Source organism: Micropterus salmoides, unplaced genomic scaffold (genome assembly GCF_014851395.1).
Source record: "Micropterus salmoides isolate LMB-PRFRI ecotype aquatic unplaced genomic scaffold, ASM1485139v1 Ms_hic_scaffold_1, whole genome shotgun sequence".
Lineage (NCBI taxonomy): Eukaryota > Metazoa > Chordata > Actinopteri > Centrarchiformes > Centrarchidae > Micropterus > Micropterus salmoides.
The window spans coordinates 67,310,303-67,327,457 of record NW_024040040.1 but is presented as its reverse complement, the minus strand read 5'-3'; the positions used below and the strand labels follow the sequence as shown (position 1 = coordinate 67,327,457).

Here is a 17,155-nt window from a genome sequence, read left to right as displayed (position 1 = left end):
GCTGCTGTTAACCTCATATCTGCTCCTCGCGTCTCGCTGTGTGACTTCAGAGACATTAAAAGATGTCTGCAGCTAAATAATGTCCACAGAAGTAAATCATTCGCATCAAAAACACTTCTACCTAACATGAAAGGAAGTTATCTTGAAAAGACAACGTTACTCTGTAAAATCCTCCCAACTTCCTTCCTCTTTACATCATTTACATGAATAATGAACCAAATATACAAGTAGACTTAAGTTCACACTAAAAAGTAACTTGCTTTGTTGTTTTTGCAAACTATGAACTTTCTGTCTATCTATTTAAGAGAGTGTAACAAACTAGTTTTGAGGCACTTCAGAACATCCAACAAACAACAAAGACTATCTAAGGAAATCTTACGTAAATGTGGTCATAGTTTAGGGTCTGTCAGTGATGCTAAACTAAACAGGAACAGAAGGAAACAGTTTGATGCATCGCTTGGATGCACACCATGGGTTCAAATTGTTGTGCTGCATCAGTGTGGAAAAAAGTAACATGATGCAGTCTTATTGATAGTATAAGACCTATTTTTCAAAAAAAAAGTTACATGAAAAGACTAAATGTTACAAAAAGTCAGACAAATTATATTTACAGGTGAATGCAGTCAAATACTTTACATATTCTAAAAACAAAGTAAGTTTCTCTAGGGCATATAATTCATTTGTAAAGTCTTGGAGAGGCATATCCCAAGAAAAATATTAACTAAAAGAAAGAACTAAAAAAGAAACAGAATTATCATAAATGCAATATATGTTTTGGTCGTTGACTGTGCTGTACAATGCAGCTGGATCCTCTCCAGGTTCCTGACCTCTGGATCTGAAAAAAAAGAAGATATTGTTTGAAAAAATATAATTACCATCACATCCCAACAGTGTTTTAGAGTTTAAAATATAAAAAACAGGGGAAATGACAAATCAACACATTTATTTCATTTGTTATGTCATCTGAATCTTGCAGTGAGTAGTGTTGTAGTACTCGAGACCGGTCTTGGTCTCGAGTACTACAAAAAAACGTATTGCTTCAAATGCAACCATAATCCTACTTAAAAATATGTTCCCCCTTCCTGCGATGGTAAACATGGAAAAGGAGTGTTGAATAAAGAAGCTTTTGTTGATTTCAGCTCTTAGTGTTTGTATGTGGGTGTTTTACTGGGAATGTGGATCTTTCAGATCAACCTGAGAAGTACCTATGATCTCGTTCCACATTTTATTGTGTGTCATGTAATGTGGGGAACTGGTCTTGGTCTCGACTTGGTCTCAGCCCTTAAAAGTTTGTTCTTGTCTCAGTCTCAATAAACTCTGGTCTTGGTCTTCACATAGTCTCGGTTTGGGTTGTCTTGACTACAACAATTGTAGTGAGGATAATGTGAGAAGAGCTGCTCACCTCGGGGCAGTATTACTCTTAAATGTGACAACAGCGTACTCCATGAAATCTTGTTGCTCCGTGTGTCTGAGGGAGCGAGCTGGTCTGATGTTGGAGTAGAGAGGATCTGCCTGGTTGTTGGTGAAGTGAATGCTGGCATACTGAAGGTTATCCTGCTCCTCTGGCTGTTCAGGTAGAAACTGCACAGACATATTTTACATGAGTGGGTTTTTCATCTGAATAGTGAATTCTTACAGATGATTGCAACCAGGAAAAGACTGAAGCAACTACAGCTGTGGTAATGATGGAACAATTCCTCCTACAGGACTATAGGTTTTTAAAGAGTGACAGGAAAAAAGTCACCAATGAAACCCACAATATTATCAATTTATAGCATGTAAAAGTGCTTAGCAAACAGATAATTTATGCAAAGGAAAGAGCAAAAGAAGTTAAAAACGAGAGTCCTAATATCCATTAAAATTTACACAAACAACAACTATATAAAAATGTATTAATCTGGGGAGTTTCCACAATTGTAAATAAAACCAATGTTTCTAGTTTGCCTTTCACACAATTCTGATCCACTTATTTCCACATGTGACCTTCAGCCTACTTTTACAAGACCCACATTTTCACAGATTCTTCCTTTTATGCAATGAATGTAAGTTTAGATATTCAGTACCTGACACAGAGAGAAGGGAGACGACAAATCCACTCGCTGCTGCAGTTAAACTCATAGCTGCTCCTCTCATCTCTCTGTGTGGCTTCAGAGACAATAAAACATGTCAGGAGATAAAATAATGTACACAGGAGATATACAGTATCAGTCACATCAATAAACAATTCTACTTACAATGAAGAAGGACGCTGTTTTAAAGAAGCCTTCCTCTGTGGTCAGTAAGCAGAAGATAGATATCAGGCTGTTAAACGACTACATTTCCTTCCTCATTAGATTATTAATATTCACAAGCTTACTGCCAGTTAACATCAATATCACAATAAAGTTGTAACATTTTGTTAATTATAAACATAATAAGACAGACTAAGAAAGTAGTGTTATGGCCTGTTGGTATTAAACCTGTTTCACTGTAAAAATCCCAGATACAACATATTTTTAAACTCTCCCTATTTTAAGCACCAAAAACAAGACAGGTGTAAAAGTTGGTTTGATGCATCACTTGACACTTTCAAGTGCATCTTTAGACAGTGAAAAATTACCTTTATACCAGTTTAAGTTCAAAGAGATGTGCTGCAGCAGTATGGGATGCAAAAAGTCTCATGCTGAGCACAGTCATTATATTAAGTATTGAGAAACATTTCAGAAAGAAGAAGTGGATTATATGAAAGCGGAATCTTTTTTAAAATTACAGTTTGCAACTCACTCACAGTCATTCTGACTCTTTATCTCTGTGTGAACTGAGGCAGGATGTCACACAGTCTGCAGGTGCAGTGAAGGAACAGGAATGCATTGGACCTGTGAATGAGGCTGTTTTACTGAACGTGATGAAAAGCAGAGTTTTAATTACAAGAGGAGGAAACAATTTTTTTTGTTTGGTTTCTTTCTTCTGTGTTCACTTTTGAGTCAGGTTGCTTTTCTTTGCTGAGAAATGCAGAACACTGAGACCTGAGAAACTCACATGTACATGTAACACATAATCAAGTGGACTGGTAGGATCTGGTACGGACACACAACAGTGATTTGACTAGCAAGGACCACGCCACAGCGATGTGTGATTTAGAGGTACATGCAAATACGGAATGCATGGATTATAGAGGATGGATTAATGCATATAGAGGGGAAGGGTGATGGTGGAAGAAGGATGTCGTCTGATAGGCTGCTGGCCTGAAGGGGTGTACAGAAGACCGGGCAGAGAGACTTAGTGTGGGGGTTCCGTCTCGGAAAAGTTTATTTCAAGCCCCCAGAAGAGTCAGATTAAGGTCGGGTTTGAGTTCCTCGAGCCTGGGTCATAGCGGAGGAACAGACTTGGTCTGAAAGAGCATTTGTGCTGAAATTGCGGTTGGACGTGAGGTCCTGAGAGGAGAATGTCTGATGAAAGGTGACGTGATGCTTTTAAGCGATTTGGGCAGTTGGTATGTTGAGAGCTTTGTAGCTTTGGCAATATTGTTGTTATACATTCGTGCCAATAAAGCTGATTGAATTGAATTAATGAGAAGCTTGGGCAGATGCTGTAGAGGATGGATTCCTGTGACGCGTCAGAGAGGTTTCTTAGCTGCAGAGCTGGTAAAATGACGTGGCTGAAACGGTGAGACTGGTATTGGATGAAGATGCAGTATGGTGCTGTGGCCCGGTGTCTGAAAATGAATAAGAGATGAAAGGATGGATTGCTAATGGTCCTGTGGTGGCAGAAATGCGAGCTGCCCTGAGGATGAACCGATGTATAGCGATATTCATGAGTCTGCGAAGGAGTGAGGTGAGGAATTTCACTTGTTTCAAGTTTTTTGGCCTTAAGTAGCAAGTGAAATATTCTTGTTCTGTTGGCAGATAATTTTGCTTATTTTAAGTAAGATTTCCCCCATTTTAATGCTTTTCTTTCTTGTTTTTGAGAGCTCAGTTTTTGCAGTGTAGTGTTATCTGGGTGGATGAGTGTGGACTCACTAGACCCTTGAAACCCCCAAAGATGGCGGCTATGATGACGAGCTAAGTTTGTGAGTGCTGAGGAAGGAAGGCTGGACTCGGTGTCTAGAAGTCTAACTCTAATGCGATCGTGGCATGGGTGAGGAGTGTCTGGAAGGACTGCGACTGAAATGATCATACCGAGGTGCAGCGCTGGAGTCTGCTGGTGTGATGGAGTAGTGCTGCTACGCAGAAGGAGCAGACATGCAGAGCCTGCAGTGTAAGAGTGCGGCCCCGGTGTTTGAATTAATGCAGACCATCCTGCCCGCTTGATGAAAACTGGCCTGCCCTGTTTGTCAGTTCCCTTTAGCGTTGGGATATTAACAGAAGGATGTGAGTCTGCAGGCCTAGGGATGATGTGAGATGGGGGCGTGGCGGGTGAGAAACGGTGAACGCTGGGGTGTTTCGTCAGTAAAAAGGGGGCGTGAATGGGGAGTGGAGCGCTTCCTATGCATGCTGAGGCTGGGTGAGGGGCTCCGATGACCTGCAAGAGAGGGATGTACGAGCTGAATAGATGCGACCGTAGAATTAAGAGTTGAGAACGCTCCAGTATGTATCCGGGTTAAATTGCTGGGTACGGCCAGCTGCCTGATTAGCGAAATGTCCAATATAGCAAATATATAATATAGCGAGATCAGTAATTAATTAATCTAGCACGTGGCCATGTGTTTTAGCGTTTGTGTGTGAGTGTATATAAACCTTTTCGGACGAGGAACAGCCCCCCTCCTGTGTAGCTAGCTACGAGTTATGTGGTATGGGTGGGTGGTGTCATTGTGCTCATTAGAAAAGATGGCAAAACACTGCTGTAACCGTGGCAACGGGTTCTGCGTGCGACTAAATCCAGATGAACGCGGTAGCGAAGATTTCCCAGTTTGATACCAGTTGTGTCGAGGAATGGGATTAGACCACAAACTAGCGGTTTGGTGGTTTGCGTGAATGCGGTGGTCTGGGATGGAGTCAAACGCCCGGCCTGAATTATTGTGCCAGTCCGCCCCTGGTCGGAGGTGCGGATGTCGGATAGACTGGGACGGTTGGATGGATTACAGGCAGATGACATCTGGTAAATACTGACACTTCAAGAAAAGGCCGGCAGGACCAGGGATCTTGAGTTCAGTTAATTGCTGGGGACATGTATCCTTAACGTATGGAAGGATGCAGAGGCGGTGACGTCATGCGTGATGCCACTGGCCGTGGCCGACCCTGGCGGAGAACCGGAATTGTGCGAGGCCTGGTGTTTGTTGTTGCCTGAGTATTGCTGGAGGCTATGTTGTGGTTGGAGGGAATGTTTTTCCCTCTGAGGAATTGTTGGAGGCGGGCGACGGTCCAGTCACTAATGTCAGGCTCCGTTTATGGAGGAAGAGACGGCCGCGCTGTGGAGGAGGGTGTGCTGCGCCGTGAAGAGTTCTTACAGGTAATCTTTATGTCCTGTAAGAAATCTGCTTAATCATTTTCTTTCATTCGTTAGATGGCGTATACTGTGTGTGTGTAGTAAGTAAGTAAAGTTTATTTGTAAAGCACCTTTCACAGATAAAAATCACAAAGTGCTTCACAATAAAATGTAATACAACACAACAAAGTGTGTGTGTGGATTTACATAAGGCACATGTTAGAAATACCAAAATAGAAGGATGTTTTTATCTTTAAATCCAACAGAAAACCTAAAGCACATAAACATCACAGACATGAAGACTCAAAATGTCCAACAGTCCAGCAGTGCTGAAGACAGGAGACCAAGCAAATGATCCTGGTTCAGTGTCTTTGGACACCACCATGTCTACTGATGACCTCTAGTGGGTAAATAAGCTAAATGAGTGCATTGAACAATGAAAATGTGTGTCAGACATGATTTTCCCACATGTGGCATTTTCTGACTTGATTGGACAGATCTTGTAACACTAATCACTTAAAAATATCTGACTTCATTCTTTTCACTCATGTGTTTGTGTGGATGGATCAGAATAAGTTAAAACCTGGACCCATGAAGTGTTTTGCTGAAGAACACATTTTAAAAAGCGTCCATTAAAGATACAAGAACAGATAATCAGGGAATTTCTCTGATGATGCACAAGTTTGATCTGATCCAAAGAATTTAAACAGTCTAAAGACAAGATAACAAATCTTGTTTTAATACGTTTTCATTGTGAGTTATTTTACAGTGAAGACAGAAAATAAGAGTTAATTATGCAACATGTCTACAATCTCATGGGGAAATGATTTGGTTTTCATCCAGTTCTACAATGAATCACCAAATACCACTGAGTTACATGCAGTTAATGTGCAGTACAATAGGTTAAAGGCTCCACCAGATGGTGTCATGTCAGTGGAAGACTGGATGTAAACTCACACACTGAAGGAGAGCGGGACTTCTCATATCCTCCTACAGCACAGGAAAAACTGTCTACAGGATAAAAGTAGGCTGAATAAGAATTAGATGTTTGTCCCCAAATGTTCTGTCCATTCTTGTACCAGACGTAGTAATGATGACCAGGTGGAAGACAACTGCTGTGACACTTCAGCTCTGCCCAGTTATAAGACTCATAGACCTGTAATCTGCTCACCTGCACCTGGAGATCTGAATATGTGAATAACGAACAGAAATCTTAACTTTAGACTGAACTGTCAACATAGAAACACAGTAACCTTCATAAGATGTTGAACATTTGGAACTAAATGAATAAATATTCAGATGAAAATGTTACCTGTGACAGACAGAGTGACTCCAGGTGAACCAGTATATTTCCCACCTGGTTGGTTTGTTATGAACCTGAACTTGTACTCAGCTGAGTCGCTCTCTCTCAGGTCTGTGATTCTCAGAGTGCAGTAGGGCTCACCACAGCTATGTGTCAAATGACCTGAATAGTTTGTGTCCATTATTAGATCCACATTACTTTCTTCAGTAAACCAGAATATTCTCTCAACTTTAGTCTTATGGCCATTTGTTTTGAGTGGGTATGTATATTTGGAGGACATATCAACTGTTGATCCTTTGAAGGCACAGATCTTAGTAGTAGAAGTGTACGTCACTCCCCAGTCATTCTGGCTCTGTACAACTGTAACACAGAGCACATCAGAAACAACAATCAACATCAATAACTTCATTAACAATCAGTTAATAAGACAAAGTGGATCATACTACCAATATGACTTGGCGAAAATGTAACCTGGACAAGTTTCAAGGTCCTCAGTTGTCTGACTAATTATCTGCAGTCATTGTCATAAAAAGTTCCTGAACCTTAACTGGAATAGAGAATTTTATAAGATACCATATATATTACTATAATTATAAGGTTTTTTTAAAATCATTTTTTTGGAATATTTCTGGTTAATTCTGCTTTGGCCTATTCATTCAAACAAAAACAAAAAAAGAATGAAAGAAAGAAAAAAAATGCCTGAAAAGTGCAGCTTATGTGTCAACACACAAGTTATCCAAACAGAAAATAAAGGACATTTTACACACTTTACTGGGATAAAACAAAAGAACAGTGGGACATAAAATACATAAAATGGGAGAGTTTCTAGCAGCTAAACATAAGACGCAGAAAACTGCTATCAAGGTCTCTGACTTTAGCACCCGCTGAATGAGAGTAAAAATATTCTCCGTTTACAACATGTAGAAGTGACTGCACACAATTACCTTATGTAAAAGAAAAGAGCAAAGGACGATGGCCATCACAAACCACGATCTTCTTAATATTCATTACAACTGACCTACTTTTACAAGACCTACATTTCCCAGATTCCCCTGTTTTAATGCAATGAATGTAAGTTTAGATATTCAGTACCTGACACAGAGAGAAGGAAGACGACAAATCCACTTGTTGCTGCAGTTAAACTCATAGCTGCTCCTCTCATCTCTCTGTGTGGCTTCAGAGACAATAAAACATGTTAGCAGATAAAATAATGTACAAGGCAGATATACAGTATCAGTCACATCAATAAATAATTCTACTTACAGTGAAGAAGGACGCTGTCTTTAAAGAAGCCTTCCTCTGTGGTCAGTAAGCAGAAGACAGATATCAGGCTGTTAAACGACTACATTTCCTTCCTCTTTAGATTATTAACATTCATGATGAGCCAAATGCCAGTTAACACCAACATCAAAATAAAGAAGTAACGATTTGCAAACCAAGAACTTAATAAGAGAGAATAAGAAAATATTGTTATGGCCTGTTGGTATTAAACCTGTTTCGCTGTAAAAATCCCAGACACAAGCAAAGACCATTCAAAAAGAGAAAACACATTTTTAAACTTTCCAATTTTAAGCACAAAAACAAGACTGGTGTAAAATTGGTTTGATGCATCACTTGACACTTCAAGTGCATCTTTAGACAGTGAAAATTACATTTATACCAGTTTAGTTCAAAGAGATGTGCTGCAGCAGTATGGGATGCTAAAAGTCTTATGCTGAGTCTGGGCTTCACAGTAATAATTCCCACTGTGTTCAGCTCTGAAGTCAGTGATGGTGAAGTTCTGTCCTGATGCTTTTGGTGAGTCTTCATTCTCCTTGTACCAGGTATAATTAGCTGCTGGGTTAGCATCACTGCTGCAGGTCAGACTCACTGAACTGCCCTCCACTATCTCAGCAGAGGGACTCACTGACACAGAGGGAAGCTTTGGAGCATCTGAGGAGAAAACATAAATCAACAAAAATTGAGGATAGATTTCTTTGTTTTGTGTTGAAATGAGTGTGGAAGCATCTGAAATTTTGGAGGTGGTTTTGTGACTGGCAGCAGACAGAGCTGTGTGTTTTGGCCACTTGAATTATACTCATTTACATCTAAGAAGATACCAGATGAACGTGCATCTTACGTGGGTAAAACAGAGGTAAGTTATATCACCCAAAATTATTGCAGTGTGTTGTAAATACTGCATTAATGGCCCGATTGACTATCGAAAAGCAGAGTTGGATAAATATACTTAATGATATTATATTACTAGCTAGTACAAGATAAGATATCAATAAACTGTATACGTCATTTCTGTTCTGACATGTACATTCATTGTCATAATTGCTATTTGAAAAAAACAACAACAAACAACTTTTCTGCAGATGACTGTTGATGTTTCTACTGTTATTTAATTGCATGGGGTTCAAAACCTTTGCCTTTCCTACAATTCAAGTACAAAGGAAAAACAGAATGAAATACAAAAAGTGTGGCCACTATATACAGTACTCTAAAAACACCTAAAAACATAAAACAATCTCTAAAATGCAAGGTTAGCTAAGACAAAATACACACTAACTGTCTTCCAGTGAAAATGTTACCTGTGACAGACACAGTGACTCCAGGTGAACCAGTAAATGTCCCTGTTAACGTGTTGAACTTGAACTTGTACTCAGCGGAGTCGCTCTCTCTCAGGTCTCTGATTCTCAGAGTGCAGAAGTTGTTTCCACATTGATGCTGCACACGATCTGTTTCCAGATCCACATATTGATCATTTCTCTCTTTTGTGAACCAGATTATATATGGCCGTCATTTATTCAGGATGGGTTTCTGTATGTGCAGCTTATGTCCACTGTTGATCCTTTTAAGGCACAGATCTCAGTGGAAGTGGAAGTCACTCCCCAGTCATTCTGACTCTGTACCACTGTAACACAGAGCAGAAAACAGTCAGATTTATAACAGCAGAGGATAGATTTTAATATTTTATAAAAATGAAAGACTAAGCTGACTGCGAGTGACACACAAACACAGGTTGTGTGGTTAGCTGCAAAATACAAGGCAAGTATTGTCTCACATATTACAGACACGTACATTCATGGTGCAGTGCATTAGCTAAACCGATCCACCAGATGGTTTTATGTTAGTGGAAGACTGTGGAGTAAACTCACAGACTGAAGGAGAGCGGGAGTTCTTATACCCATTTACAGCCCAGGAATGTCACACTCTGCCTGTCTGCCATGCGGTGTTTTGCACCTTTGTGTTTAGTTAGCGTTATTTTGGTCTGTTGGGTTTTGGGGGTCTGTCTTGTCTTTCGTCTAGTGTTCGGTAACCCTTTCATGTCTGTTACCCCAGTGATCCCTCTGCATGTCTGTCTCTGTTTTCCCCTGCTCTCTCTCTCTCTCTCTCTCTCTCTCCTACCTGTGCCTTGTTAGCCTCATGTCTTTTACCTGTGTTGCTCCCGCCCTGCTCGTTAGTCCCTGTGTATATATACCTGGTGTTTCTGTCTTGTCTTTGTCGGGTCATTGTTTATTGTCACCCAGTGTTACAGTGTGTTACAGTGTGTTACAGTGTGTTACAGTGTGTTACCTTGTGTTACCTTGTGTTGCCAGCCTACTCGTCGTGTTTCCCTGCTTATTCTGGATTCTGGTTTTCTTGTTTGGATTACTTTGTTTTGGACTCTGTCATCAGCCACTCAGTTTGTAAGTGTGCTCGCCTTTGTTTGTTTATTAAAACCCCTTGAATTGTACCTCCTTTGCCTTGCGTCCTGCATTTGGGTCCTCCAACCTGCTCAACCCTGCCTTCACCTCAAAATCGTGACAAGGAAAAGCTGTCTGCAGGATCAAAGGAGCCTGAGTAAGTAGATGTTCCCTGCCTGTACTGTCCATTTTTATACCAGACATAGGACAGATGATCAGGTAGATGAGAACTGCTGAGACACTCCAGCTCTGTCCAGTTAGAAGTCTTGTAGATGTCTAATCTGGTCACCTGCACCTGGAGATCTGAATACGTGACTAAGAAGGCTTCATTTTAGACTGAACTGCCAACATACACACACATACAAAACAAACTAAATTGTTACCTGTGACAGACAGAGTGACTCCAGGTAAACCAGTATATTTCCCACGTTCTTGGTTTGTTATGAACCTGAACTTGTACTCAGCTGAGTCGCTCTCTCTCAGGTCTGTGATTCTCAGAGTGCAGCGGTTCTTATCACAGCTATACGTCACGCGACCTGAATACTCCGGGTCCGATCTCAGATCCACATAAACATTATTACTCTCTTTCGTAAACCAGAATGTTTCCTCAGCTTTGGTATCATGATTATTTAAGCTGGAGGGATATATGTAGGTGCAGCCTAATTCCACTGTTGATCCTTTTACAGATCGGAGTAGTGTAAATCACTCTCCAGCCATTCTGACTCTGCACAACTGAAAAACAGATGACTTCAGAATCCAAAATCCGATCCATAACAACATCAGAGAACAGACTTCATTTTACTTATTTATTTTTGTAGGACTTAATTGAACTACTGTACATTTACAAAACTACTTCCAGAGGAGTCAAACTATTTGCCACGGAGTGTGAGACTGGAAATGAAAAACAATAAAGTATTTTAGGTATTTCTGTTTTTAATGAGAGGCTGTCATAGGAATATTTATCACTCTTGGGTGCTTCAGCTTAGCCCATTTATTTCAGACATAAAAAAGTCTGTGTATAGGAGTGGAGCAGGAAAGTACCACTTTTTAATACTTTTTAGAAGGGCTGACACCTGTTGTGCCAATTCTGCCCGCCTGCCGAGAATTGCATGCACCTCGCGAGTGATAAACATTGGTCATTTATGCTGAGAAAAGAAGTGGATGCAAATCTCAGCAGGTAGCCTACAAAATTTGTTCTGCCGGATTATGCATCCACCTCTTTAGGTTCTTTTCAGACACTTTGCTGTGCTCATTGATTATCAGGTTATCACCACATATATTTACTGAATCTCAAGGAATGGTACTTCTGCTAAGTTTATTAAACTATTAAAGACTCTAAACGTTCATAAAATATATACTTTGAATCATTTATCACCATTGATGAACCCCACAAAGAATAGTATAGTATTTGGAGGTGCATGCAGTTCTCGGCAGGCAGGCAAAACTCGGCATAAAACCCCCAATAGTGGAAGATCTGATACTTCGATGTGCAGAGCCTGATTCGACCATCAATCTCTGTTGAGAGGATCATGCCATTTTGACGATATGGGGGTGCTCGACGAGTTGTCTGCACCTCGCGGGACTTTCGGATAATTTATCACCGATGATGAACCACACAAAGAAAACTCTGCACAAGACCGGTGAATGGCAGGAGAGAGATTGTTCAACTTTAAGCATCAGTTTAGCTGGAAATTTACAGTGTAGGTTGAATGAATAGAGACTGCAGCTCTGCAGCTTCTCAAGATTAAAGTGGAGCTAACTGTATTATTCTCCCCCGCTCGGCTCGCAATCACCATGCACAAAACATATGATTCGACTATCAATCGACTATAGGCAGGACAGCCCTACTTTTAAGTAAAAGTGCTTACTGAAACCTTGTATTTAATGTTTTTTGGAGATCTGACATTAAAACCCTAAAGTTGCTTTGCCATTTTGTCCATTCGGCTGGTGCTCATCCAAGATCAATTCATCAAATCCATGGAATCCATGTAAAAACAGATTAACTTTATGGTAGACTGCTGACTGAGGGCATTCCCCATAACATTAGATCTCGGACACTTGTAATTTGCCCAAATCCATAATTAAAATTTCTAGGTGGTCCAGTGTCCCTGCACTACTTTGAGCTCTGAACTAAAGAAGTCAATTTCTACCAGGAAGAGAGAAAAATTATAGAAAGAACAAAAAATCGAAATCATAAGATACTAAGTACAATGTTTTACTTCCTGAGTAGAAATTGTGAGCTGGTGCTCGCTCATTATTTTGACTTCATATTCAAGAGAAAGAAATGCATTGCACTGACTCAAACATTCTGCTTGGCAAAAACAGGTAGTTTTCCTGTAAATCCAAGTGAAAAAGTGATTTTACACAATTAAAAAGGTTAGCCATCAACTTAATGACATAAAAGTAGAAATATGTGCGAGAAGACTTCACTGTTTGAGACTCAACACGAAGAGAAGCAGAATGATTGAGTGATTAGCATCAGTCTTATCAGACCCCCTCCTCCTACCAAAATATCACTGCATTGTGCTAAAAGTGCCCACAGGTTGAGACAAGTAGTCGTCCTTCTATGGGGATGAATAATTCAAGTGAATATCACATTGCATCCAAGAACGTATTTCCCTCCTCTGCAACCCTTACTGTACACAGCATTCAAATTTATGGTATCGAGGATACAGATTATAGACTATATTTGAAATATACGAGAAAATCCACAAACCACTGTGTGGTAACAATCCAGACACAAGCATTTATACACCAAAGTAGAAGCACTGAGTCCAAAAGTTAAGGTTTGGTGTTGCAGTCAGAGTTTTAAGGTATTTTAATGTACCACACTTCATGACTGTACAGGTCAAATCTAGGAACATGGACGTCTGACAATAAATGATTTAATTAAATGTTTCTTCTTAAACTAACTTCTGGTTGCTTTGACTAAATGTAAAAACCCACAACTTAAATGTAGATATACAGCACCTGGTACAGTCAGGAGAAGGACGACAAATCCACTTGCTGCTGCTGTTAAACTCATACTGCTCCTCTCATCCCTCTGTGCGACTTCAGACATTAAAGATGTCTGCAGATAATAATGTACACCAAAGTAAATCAGTCAAATCAAAAACACTTCTACCTAACATGAAATTAAGTTATCTTCACAAGACAACATTCCTTTGTGGTCTGAAAGCAGGAAACAGAAGTCGAAGCTGTTAAAATCCACCTAACTTCCTTCCTCTTTACATTATTTACATGAACATGAACAAACACATCAGAACACCCCACAAACACAAGAAAGAAATCTTACGTAAGTGTCATCAGTTTGTGTTCTGTCAGTGGTGCTAGACTAAACAGGAGAAAACTGACAGTTTGATGCATCGCTTGGATGCACACCATAGATTCAAATTGATGTGCTGCGTCAGAGTGGAAAAAGTCACATGATGGAGTCTTATTGATAGTATAAGACCTGGAAGACCAGACCAGAATACTGGTGATAAAAAGTGATGTAAAAAGAACAAATGGTACAAAAAGTGGCAGAAATCTCATTTAGAGAGGAAAGAAATGCAAACTCTGTAGTTTCATCTTCAGCTTTATTGATCTCTGGGGGGGAAGTGACATGTTACAGCATCACAAGAGACTGCTGGCTAAGAGGTAACGAACACCGACACTATTTGACTGAAATAATTACAAATAGATGTAAAGACTCCATATTTGTATAGCACCTTTCTAGTCTTTTGACCACTCAAAGTGCTTTTACACAACATCTGCATCCATCATTGACTCACATTTATACACTGAGCCTAAGTGCTCAAACAGAAACTAACATTCAGAGCCTGGAGGAGCCAGGGATTTAACAGGCAACCCACTCCAACTCCTGAGCCACAGCTGCCTTAGAAAAGAAGGAAATTAGAAGGAAGCCAACCAAAAAACTGCATAGACTATATACATTAGCTGAGATAAGAGAATTGTGAAGGTATTTATGCAAACTCCCTCACTTACTTACAGACACTGTGGAGCAGCCTCAGCCTTACTTTTACTCTGTTATTAATGCACCTGTTTACTTTTATTTTGACTTACTGATGTTGGATATCACTGTAACTACTACTCCTGAACTAACAGTAGAGTCATACTCACAAAACATGTAGCTCCTAACTAGCTGAGTTTTATGAATCTCCATAAAAAATACGGGGTGTTTAAGTCCTAACTGTAAGACTCAAACAAAAACAAACAAGTTTAGCTCTGAAAGTAGCTCCTAGGTCTGAGAGGCTTAACTTCCTCTGGTGCACTAACAGTTACTTCAGGTACATTTTGGTGTCTCCAGGAAGAGGTTTGGCAGGAAGGAGAGTTGTTAGAGAGCAGAGATAAAAGGTCACTGAATACTGAACTTTCAAAGACTGTTAAAAACATGTTACACAAATAATATTCAAGTTAATGCTTTAAGTCATAAAATACTTTACACATTCTTTAAAGCTGCACATGCAGAGTAAAAATCTAAGCTGAACACTGGTTACATTTACTCATTTAGCTGACGCTTTTATCCAAAGCAACTTACAACTGCTAAATATGTCAGAGGTCACACGCCTCTGGAGCAACTAGGGGTTAAGTGTCTTGCTCAGGGACACATTGGTGGATGTGTCGCAGTGGGAATCTGAAGGCATGTGTCTTATCCACTGCTCCATCACCACCCCTACTGCTATACTGGTGGATGTTATGTTGAAAAGTTTCTCTAAGGTATATAATTAATTAGCCCATTTTTTGAGGCCCATCCTGAGAAATATATTGTAAAAATCAATCATTACCTGCTTAAATACAAAGTTTATAAAGAAACATAGAAATATCAGAAATGTAATATCTGTTGTGTTCAATAGGTTTGTGACGGTGCTGTACAATGCAGCTGAATCCTCTCCAGTTTCCTGACCTCTGGATCTGAGAAAAAAGAAGACATTGTATGAAATAATATAAATAACATCATATCCAAACAGCGATACAACAAATGTAAAAGCAGAGCAGGCAAAATGCAAAAGCAACATATTTATCTCACAGTTATGTCATTTTAATCTTGTAGTGAGGATAATGTGAGAAGAGCTGCTCACCTCGGGGCAGTATTACTCTTAAATGTGACAACAGCGTACTCCATGAAATCTTGTTGCTCCGTGTGTCTGAGGGAGCGAGCTGGTCTGATGTTGGAGTAGAGAGGATCTGCCTGGTTGTTGGTGAAGTGAATGCTGGCATACTGAAGGTTATCCTGCTCCTCTGGCTGTTCAGGTAGAAACTGCACAGACATATTTTACATGAGTGGGTTTTTCATCTGAATAGTGAATTCTTACAGATGATTGCAGAAGACTGAAGCAACTGCAGCTGTGGTAATGATGGAACAAATATCCCTGCTTCACCGTGCATTACAGAAAAGAGCTAAGTAAAGGAATTTACAAGGAAAGGACAAAAAGTAGGAAAGCTTCTGGATCTACTAGGAATTTAGTCACATCCATTAGAAATTCATTTCTGTGAAGAATGACTTCAAAAGAGCAACATGAAGTCCTTCTCAGTCAGATTCATTTTCCAGAAGCACTTGAAGAGTGAGTGACTTTTGTTCTTGAATAAGATCCGTGACTATTCTCACCTGTTCCCTGTTGTCTGGTCTCTCTTCAGGCTCAGACGATTCCTTGGAAGCCCTCTTTTTCCTGGTTAGGAGAATAAATAAGAAAATAAATGACTGAACGTTTTAGGTTGGACAAACTGACCTTCAGTGATTTAACATTCAATGATTAAGTGAAACAGAGCTGCTCACCTGATCCACAGGAAGAGACAGAGGGAAATGATAACCAGGAGAACAACAGTGATTGTTGTAGCAACGGTTAATTTCCCTGCTCCTAAAAAATGGGGAACAGAAGAAAACACAGACAGTAAATTAGAGTGTTACAGCATGTTTGGACCCATTGCTCCCATAGAGTAACACTGCTTTCCAAACACCAATCAGAGTAAACCAAATTATTACCAATGTAAAGAAACTGATTTGGAGCGTTACAAAGAAGAAACTAAAAGCCAAAGTAGATCAGAATGTTCTCTCTAAAAAGAGATTATTATCTCTCTACTGTCAGAGATAGAAAGCAGAGACAGATCTGAACCAAGTACAGTGCATTTGTGTTTACTGTATTAATGCAAAAATACAAAGAGTCTGAAGAGTTTTGTAAGAATTGTTTGCTTTTGCAAGGGATGTATAATGTTTTGTTTTATTGGTGTAAGATTTTGTGATTAGTGTGTAGAGGTTTTCAAAAATAGCCACTAGTTTGAAAAATTGTGTTAGAAAACACTGTACTGTCCCCAGCTGAGGTCCACAATTTCCTTCACTCACTGAAAACATACAAGCTGATACATTTCAGAGTGTGTGCAGCTCAATGCAAAAACTTACCTGCCACAACAATCAGATGTAAGGTGGAGTTATGACGTCCTCTTCTGTTCTGGGCTTCACAGTAATAATTCCCACTGTGTTCAGCTCTGAAGTCAGTGATGGTGAAGTTCTGTCCTGATGCTTTTGGTGAGTCTTCATTCTCCTTGTACCAGGTATAATTAGCTGCTGGGTTAGCATCACTGCAGGTCAGAGTCACTGAACTGCCCTCCACTATCTCAGCAGAGGGACTCACTGACACAGAGGGAAGCTTTGGAGCATCTGGAAAAAATAAACAAAATGAGGATAGATTTCTTTGGTGCTACATGTTGATTGAAATGAGTAATAGTTATGTGTTTGTACGCTGTTTTTATTTTCCATTTTACCCTTAAAAAAATGCATATT

The 17,155-nt window shown here is 39.8% G+C and overlaps 1 long non-coding RNA gene across 1 annotated transcript; it reads right to left on the bottom strand.

Annotated features, from left to right (window-relative positions):
• Positions 1-387: 387 nt before the first annotated feature.
• LOC119915498 lies at positions 388-2,220 on the bottom strand. The gene is made up of 3 exons (XR_005446958.1): positions 2,064-2,220; positions 1,403-1,581; positions 388-835 (listed from the first exon to the last, which is right to left on the bottom strand). It is a non-coding gene; the product is annotated as an uncharacterized LOC119915498 (long non-coding RNA).
• Positions 2,221-17,155: the final 14,935 nt, after the last annotated feature.